Here is a 9,392-nt window from a genome sequence, read left to right on the forward strand (position 1 = left end):
CCATGTTCTTATTGATCATTTGTATGTACCCTTTGGAGAACTGTCTTTTTCAAGTCTTTTGCCCATTTTTCAATTGCATTGTTTTTGGTTGTCCACAAGTGTGTTTTTGCATCATGCTTTTTTTCTGATTATGTTACTGGTTCTTCACCTTCTCCCTGTTCCTTTCTCAGTACCCTCAGTTGAGATAGGCTCCCAGCAGAACATGTAACTTCTTCCCATCAAAACTAGCTCTGGAACAGGGCCTAGTAAACTCATGTGTAGGCAATGATGATTAGTTAGTAACTCTGTCATTACTAAATTGCTTTCTGCTTTGAATTTTTGTTGCTATCATGTGTTTTCAGTAATGGAAGGCATGCTGAAATCAAGGGAAAAAACTGTAAGGCAATATGAATTTTGATACAATTATGTAGGATGCTTTTGTTCCAAGCAGACTTTGTTGGTAGGATTGGTGGAATGAAGTCTGTTTCTTTGGATTCATGCAGTTATACAGGTCATTTCAGGTGGTAGCATGCACTACAACTGAGATACCAGATTTCCAAGAAATCTGAGCATCAGGAAATGTTGGTGTATGATGTATGTCTTATGAATCATGAAAGAGTTAACCTTTAATAGTATTTTCAATAACTCAACAAGAAGACAAAAAAATCCAGTTAAAAAAATGGGCAGAGGACATGATTAGACACTTCACCAAAGAAGACATTCAGGCAGCCAACAAACATCTGAAGAAATGCTCAAGATCATTAACCATTGTTGTTGTGAAGTCCTGTCAACTCGGTTCCAACCCACAGCAACCCTGTACAGGGTTTCCGAGGAGCAGCTGGTGAGCTTGAACCACTGATCTTGCAGTTTAAATGGCTTTTTAGCCTGGCACATTAACCCACAGTGCCACACCAGGACTCCATTTGTTGTGAAGTGCCATCCGGTCTGTGCCAACCCATAGCGACCCTGTATAAGGCTTCTGAGGAGCAGCTGGTGAGCTTAAACTGACGACCTGACCTTGCAGTTCAAACTGCTTTGCAGTCTGACGCATGAACCCACAGCGCCACACCAGGACTCCATTAGTGAGATGCAAATCAAAACAACAATGAGATCTCATCTTACCCTAGCATTGATAACAAAGTTCAGAAAACAACAAATGCGGGTGAGAGTGTGGAGAGACTGGAACCTTCCTACACTGCCAGTGGGACTGTAAAATGGTGCGACTACTGTGGAAAATGATATGGCACTTTCTCAAAATGTTGGAAATAGAAGTATCTATGATCCAGCAGTCCCTCTAGTTGATAAAATCATTCCTCAGGAAATGAGATCCATGACATGAATGGATCTAGTCATACCCATGTTCACTGCAGCACTAATCACAATAGCAGAAAGATGGAGACAGCTTACATGTCCATCAACAGAAGAATGGTTAAACAAACTTTGATACACACACACAATAGGATGCAATACATACACACAATGTGCTATAATGTTTGATACATACAATACGATGTTGGTTGAAGAATAATGATAAATCTGCAAAGCAAATCATGTATCAACCTGGAGGACATTGTTGTTGTTAAATGCTGTAGAGTCAGAGCCGACTCACAGCAACCCTGTATAGGGTTTCCGAGGAGCGGATGGTAAGCTTGAACCACCGACCTTTGTTGTAAAAAGTTAAGAAGGTTTTCTTGATAAAAGAAACATTCTATGACGGTTACCAAGGATGGGAGGGAAAATTCTTCACTGGGTAGAGGGTAGACACATATTAGCTTGGTTGCAATGATGGTCTGTTCTGTGAACCTTCACTTAATTCACAATGAAAAGTTAGAAGAAAACAACAGTATTACATTTTATCTCATGAAAATCTCATCAAAAGGTGAAACTCCAGTGTGGACTTACTTTCAGGGTTTAGGTAGTGGTGGTGGTGTTTATGTAGTAGGTGAAGGAATTATCTGAGGGTAGTAGAGTCCCCTCTGCACCATCTAAGAGAATAATTTACACTAAAGCATAACATTGTATGTAAAAATATGAATATAATTAAACATAATTTAAATAAGAACAAAGGGGGAAATGCTGTCACTGTCTAAACTGGTTTATTCTAACTGGTTTGAAAGCAACTCCAGAATTTAGAAAGTCAAAGAGTAGAGCTGTCAAAGTTTCAGTACCTCTTGGCTTTCCTCCACGGTATCTGAGCAGGACATTAGGTAACTGAAAAGCCAAAGTTTTCAATGTTTCATAACTACAATCAGCCCTATGCACTAATTGGGGGAAGGACTAAATTATAATCATTGTCATATTCAAGGCAAAGAAGCTTCCTGGGTTTTCCTTTCTTTCTTTTTTTTGGTTGAAGGAGGCAGGGAGTTTTTTTTTTTTTTTTTTAAAGTCCGTGTTTTTAAAACTATGGATGGAGAAAAAGAGAATTGTTCACTGGCATACAGCAAACTTTCCCATAAAATTTACTTTGGCTATGGACTAAGTACAATATACATAGTGCCAAGAGGGGTTTTATGCCTTCCTCTCCCTCCCCTTCACCCCCTGTGAAGAAAAAAAAATGAGTAAAGGATCAAGTGAAAGCTAGAATAAAAACCCTGTTTTCACCTCATCTATCCTCCCTCTTAATAATCACTTCAAGGGTTTCATCTTGTCAAACAGAAATCAAATAACTAAAATATCTTCCTTCCTAGTTCTACGCTGCCAGAAGAGACAATAAACACAGGAATTCTATGAGCTGAGATGCCACTGCTGGGTTGGTCAGACACATTTGTAAGCTTCACTGATTTGGCTAGTAGCTTCCAGGCAGCCTCCTGTGAGCCACAGTGGTTGTGACAATTCTTTTGAAGACAGGATACAGCTTGTTCCAGCTGACTCTTGATTACCTGAGTGCAGATCACTTGTGGAACAGGGTGATCCCTGCTGGCTATCAACCTCAGCTCCAGCCTTTGAAAGGTAGGTCCTCTAACTCCCTCTGCCACTAACAGAGCCATCCACAGGCAGGGACAATTGTCTTGCCCAGATGAAATAGTGTGGGACAGTTTTCTTCTTCTTTTCTTTTTTAATCAAGGGTAAATGACAAATAAGAGAAGGATTTAGAGAAATAAGCAGAAGCTTTCTTAGAATTCTCTTTTTCCTAGTTTTAAGCAAGACTGATTATCTTCCTTTCCTTCACACCCCTACTTCAATTTCCTATTCTAGAAGCGGAAGAATTTATTATGAATAATTAATTAATTATGAAAGTATTTATTTTCATATAGTCACATAGCCTCCATATTATAAATATGAATATTATATTTAAATTTCATGGAGATTGGGGAAAGATTTCTAAGCATAAAGTTGGGAGGGGGAGAACAAAATAATATGTCAGTAGATTTTTTAAGAATTTAATACTTTTTTGTGGCCAGAGAAACTATCAATAAAATCAAAAGTTCCATGATAAATAAGGAAATAATATTCTTGTTAATAAATTCTTGCATAGCAGTAAGAAAAATAATTCCCTGGTATCCCATTAAAAAGCAGGCAAACAAAAAAGAACAAACTGAAGGACCTACACTATCAGATACTATAGTGATTAACATACTACACCCTTGGCGTGAGAATTTTTGTTGTTGTTGTTGTGAAGTGCCATCAAGTCAGTGGGTGTGAGAATATATGCATAGAAATGAACTACTTGAACAGAATCGAGAACCCAAAACTACACCACAACTACAGTCACTAGATTTATGACAAAGGCATTAAATACTATAGGACATAGGATAAAAGATGGTTTCCCATTAAATGATGGAAATATTGGGACAATTGGTTATCTGTGTGGTCTACAATGTATCTATACTCCTACCTTGTTGTTGTTATGTGCCGTGGAGTCGGGTCCGACTCATAGTGGCCCTGTACAGGGTTTCCAAGGCTGTAACCTCACCTTTCTCCCACGGTACAAAACCAGTCCCAAATGGATTATGTGAAAAAGAAACATTATAACTTTTAAAGGAAGCCTAGAACATCTTTATGATTTTAGAAAGGGCCAAGATTATTTAAACAGGCACAAAATGTACTAACTCATAAAAGAAAAAAAAGATAAATTGTCCATATTTAAATGAAAAACTTTGATTCTTCCAAGGATACCAATGAGAAAGTGAAACGGGATACCACAGAACAGGAAAAGATATTTGCAAAACAGATAGCCAATTTACCTGATAGAAAAATGGGCAAAGATTTGAATACGCACTTCACAAAGTGGGTCTAAATGGCCAATAATGGTCAACATTAGTCATCAGGAAAATTAAAAATCACAATGTGAGACCATAAAACACCCACTTGTTGTTGTTAAGTGTTATTGAGTTGGTTCTGATGATTAGCGACTCTGTATGGGGTCCAAGGAGCAGTTGGTGAGCTTGAACCACTGACCTTTCAGTTCAAACTGATTTTGCAGTTCAGTGCATTAACCCACAATGCCACACCAGGACTACAAACACCCACTAGAATGGCTAAAATTAAAAAGACTGATGATACCAAATGTTGTCAGGGACTTGAAGCAACTGTAACTCTCATATGTTCAAACTAGTCTGCCTTATTCAGTCATGGAGGACAAAGTAGTACCAGAACAGACCTGAATATTTAAATTGTGGGTGAATTAGAAAGCAAACCAGAACGGCAAACATTATGGGATAAAGCCCTTCTAGAAACTTAATCTCCATCTTTAGAGAATAAACGTAGTGTGTGTGTGGTGCAGCAAACAAATTTCTTGGTGAGTCTAAAACAGCAATTGGCTGTTTAACCCTAGGAGAAGCAAAGATGGTGGCCAATTGCACAACTCTAAATGTGTGCCACTCTCTGTAGTCTCAGCAATAATCCAATGTCATACATCAGGCTTCTGGAAAGACTTACTATGTTTCTTATTAACCGCCCATTCCAAGCCTCAAGTAGTAATTTTTCCTGTTCTGGTTAACATTTCAGATCATCCAAATTTAAAGAATTCAGGTCTGTTCTGGTTTTACAAAACAACAGAACTAAACGGTAATCTGTCCTGCACCATCCATACGATTGCTGTTACACTTGAGACCATTGCTGCTACCACTGTGTCAATCAATCTCATTGGGGGTCTTCCTATTGTTCACTGATCCTCCACTTTATCAACCGTGATATCCTTCTCCACGTATTGGTTCCTCCTGGTAAAATGTCCAACGTATGAGAGGCAAAGTCTCACCATCCTGGCTTCTAGGAGCATCCTGGCTGTGCTTTTTTCAACAAAGATTTATTTGTTCTCCTGGAAGTCTATGGAACTTTAAATATTCTTCTCCAGCACCATAACTCAATTGCATTAATTCTTTCAAGTTCTTCCCTATTCATTGTCCAACTTCCAGAAGCATATGTTGTTGTTGTTATGTGCCAAGGAATCAGTTCCAACTTATAGCAACCCTGAATAAGATTTCTGAGGAGTGCAGGTAGGTTTGAACCACTGACTTGTGGTTAGCAGTCCAGTGCTTTACAGTGCCACACCAGAACTTCACAAGCATATGAGGTGATTGAAAATACTATGTCTTGGGTCAGATGCACCTTAATCCTCAAACTGACATCTTTGCTCTTCAACATTTTAAAGAGGTCTTATGCAGCCAATTTGCCTAATGCAGTATGTCATTTGATTTCTTGATTGCTGCTTTCAATTGATGGTAGATGCAAGCAAAATGAAATCTTTGACAAATTCAATCTTTTTCCATTTATTAAGATGTTTATCGGTCCAGTTGTGGGAATTTTTGTTTTCTTTACATTGAGTTGCAATCCATGCTGAAGGCTGTTGTCTTTGATTTTCATCAGTAAGTATTTTTAAGTCCATTTTACTTTCAGCAAGCAAGGTTGTATCATCTGAACATCACAGATTGTTAATGAGTTTTCCTCCAATCCTGATGCCATATTCTTCTACATATACTCCAGTTTCTCCAATTATTTGCTCAGCATATAGATTGAATAAATATGGTGAAAAACACAACCCTGGTGCACACCTTTCCTGATTTTAAACCATTCAGTATCCCCTTGCTCTGTTCTAACAACTGCCTCTTGGTCTATGTACAAGTTCCTCATGAGCACAATCAAGTGTTCTGGAATATCCATTCTTCACAATATTATCCAGAGCTTGTCATGATCCACACAGTCAAAAGATTTTGCACAGTCAATAAAGCACAAGTAAACATCTTTCTGATATTCTATGCTTTCAGCCAAGATCCTTCTGATGTCAGCAATGATATCCCTTGTTGCACATCCTCTTGTGAATCTGGCTTGAGTTCCTGGCAGTTCCCTATTGATGTACTGTTGCAGCTGTTTTTAAATATCTTCAGAAAAATTTTACTTGCATGTGGTATTAATAACATTGTTCTGTGATTTCCACATTCCTTTGGGTCACAACTCTTCGGAATGGCCACAAATATGCATCTCTTCCAATTAGTTTTCCATGTAGTTGTCTTCCAAATTTCTTGGCATAGATGAGTGAGCACTTCCAGTGCAGCATCAGTTTGTTGAAAAGATTTAAATTCATATTCTGTCAGTTCCTGAAGCCCAGGTGGGTTTTTTTTTTTTGAGGACCTGAGGGACTTTTATTTAGGCTTGATCCCCCCTTGATCCATCCATAGTTATAGAAACATACACTTACAGTCAGGGAAATCATAAGTGAGAGGATTTGGTGTGACCCACCCCCTCCGTCCCTTTGGCATAATCTTTCCAATTAGCCCTCTGCCTAGTGACTCCTTCCCAAATCTGAGGATATGGAGAAGGGGTCATTTCTGACAGCTTCTGCCTGGGCTGCCAGATCGGCCTCTTTCTGAGAAGCCAGGAGCCCTGCTCCCTCCTTCTGGAAAGCTGCCAGTCCTAGGAACTGAGATCCTTCACCACTTGGATGCCCCGGGAGCGAGCAAAGCCAATGATGGAGTGGACGACAGAGCACAAGTCCACATCTTGTAGGACGAATGCGTCATCCTGAGCTTAGACTCGGGCGATCTCATACAAGTGCTTCAGGGTCACCAAGCCTGCCACCTCTTTCCCTGTGTTGCCGGCCTCCTTCGATCCCAGCAGCTGCCTTCAGGAAGTAGGAAATAGTAGGTTGTCCGATCTTGATATCAAATATCCTGTCAGGCTTCACAATAATCTTAGTAGGCGGAGGGATGCCATCTTTGATGTCCTTTGTCTTTTCATTGAACTCCTTGCAGAACTGGTTGATGGAAATGTCACGCTGGGCTCGGGTTTCCTAGGGGCCTGAGTAGCTTGGCTTAGCTGAGGCATGATCCAAGGATCCTGTCTTCAGTTCACCTTAAGGCAGAGGCAAGAATGCCCCTCTGGGTGCTGCCGTCTTAGGTCAGAGGCCAAGGGTCTGCAGCCTTGTCTTTTGGCCAATGCCATCAATGTAGCTTGGGCTTCTTCCTTCAATACTATCAGTTCTGATCGTATGGTACCTCTTGAAATGGTTGAACATTGATTTTTTTTTTTGGTACAGTGAGTCTGTGTACACCTTCCATCTTCTTTTAATCATTCAATATTTTGCCCATAGAATCCTTTATTATTTCAAGTGAAGGCCTGAATTTTTTTTTTTCCAGTTCTTTCAGTTTAAGAAATGCTAAATGCGATGTTCTTCCCTTTGGGGTTTCTAACTCCAAGTCTTTGCATATTTCATTATATTTGAATTTGTCTTCTCAAGCTGCCTTTTGAAATTTTTTGCTGAACTCTTTGACTTTCTCATTTCTTCCATTTGCTTTTGCATCTCTTTGCTGGAGAGCAAGTTTCAGAGTTCGTTCTGACATTCATTTTGGTCTTTCCATTCTGTTCTGTCTTTTAAATGATCTTTTGCTTTTTTTCTTCATGATGTTCTTGATGTCTTCCCATAGCTCTTCTAGTCTTTGGTCATTAGTGTCGAATGCATCAAATCTGTTCTTGAGATGGTCTCTAAATTCAAGTAGGATATGTTCAAGATCATATTTTGAATTTCGTGGACTTATTTTAATTTTCTTCAGCATCAGCCTGAACCTGCATATGAAAAATTGATGGCCTATTTCATAGTGAGTCCCTGGCCTTGTTTTGACTGATGATATTGACTTTTACCTTGATCTCTTCCAAACAGATATAGTCAAGTTGATTTCTGTATATTTCATTCTGTGAAGTCCATGTGTATAGTCACCTTTTATGTTGTTTAAAAAAGTTACTTGCAATGAATAAGTCATTAATCTTGCATAATTCTATCATGAGATCTCCAGCATCATTTCTATTACCAAGGTCATAATTTCCAACTACTGATCCTACCTCTTTGTTTCCAGCTTTCACGTTCTAATCACTAGTAATTATCAATACATCTTGATTGCATAGTTGATCAATTTAAGACTGAAGAAGTTGGTAGAGTTCTTTAATTTTAGCTTTACTGGCTTTAGTTGTTGGTATGTAAATTTGAATAATAGTTGTATTAACTGGTCTTCCTTGTGGGCATATGGTTATTATCCTATCACAGGCAATTTTGTACTTCTAGATAGATCTCAAATATTCTTTTTGATGATGAATGCAATGCCATTCCTCTTCAATCTGTTGTTCCCCGTAATAGTAAACCATATGATTGTCAGATTCAAGAAAGCAAATACCAGTCCATTCCAGATCATTAATGTCTAGGTTATTGATCTTTATGTTACACTTCATTTTTGACAATTTCCAATTTTCCTAGGTTCATACTTCGTTCATTTCATATTCTGATTATTAATGGATGTTTGCAGGTATTTCTCCTCATTTTGAATTGTGCCCCTTTAGCAAATGAGAGTCCTGAAAGCTTTACTCCATTTGCATCATCATGATCAACTCTACTTTGAGGAGGCAGCTCTTCCGCAGTTGTAATTTGAGTGCCTTCCAACTTGAGGGGATCATCTTCCAACTGTACCTAACTGTTTTGCTACTATCATAAAGTTTTCAGTTGCTAACCATCCAGAAGTGCTCTGCCTTTCCATCTTCATATTCAGTCATAATATGGAAGCTCAACTGAAACCTGTCCTCACCATGGATAGCTTGCTTATATCAGTGGCATAGCTTTCAGCATCACAGCAACACATAAGCGACCAGAGTGTGACAATATAACAGATGATTATTGGTTAGAAGAGTGGTGGATACATTGTTCAATGAACTGTAAATGGTATGACCACTTATAGAACTATTTGACAGTATCAATTAAATCATCCCCAATCACCCAGCAATGTTACTCTTATCAATTCCACCCAACAAAGATATATGATACAACGCTCGACACCGATAAGGGGAAGTGAGGGAAAAACAGCAATGAAGCGGTGAGCTAAGCCCTACAACGTTCAATAGACTTCTGTGAACCCGGGAGAAGACCTGGTTAGCCAGCAGTGTGGCAAGACCTGGGGACTCTTGGGCCCAGAGTCAGTGACATAGCCACAGAGGAC

The 9,392-nt window shown here is 39.1% G+C and overlaps 1 pseudogene; it reads right to left on the bottom strand.

Moving 5' to 3' along the window:
• Positions 1–6,697: 6,697 nt before the first annotated feature.
• LOC102827846 overlaps positions 6,698–9,392 on the bottom strand; it is a 39,007-nt pseudogene continuing 36,312 nt past the window's right edge.

The sequence above is a fragment of the Chrysochloris asiatica genome, unplaced genomic scaffold (assembly GCF_000296735.1).
Source record: "Chrysochloris asiatica unplaced genomic scaffold, ChrAsi1.0 scaffold00024, whole genome shotgun sequence".
Lineage (NCBI taxonomy): Eukaryota > Metazoa > Chordata > Mammalia > Afrosoricida > Chrysochloridae > Chrysochloris > Chrysochloris asiatica.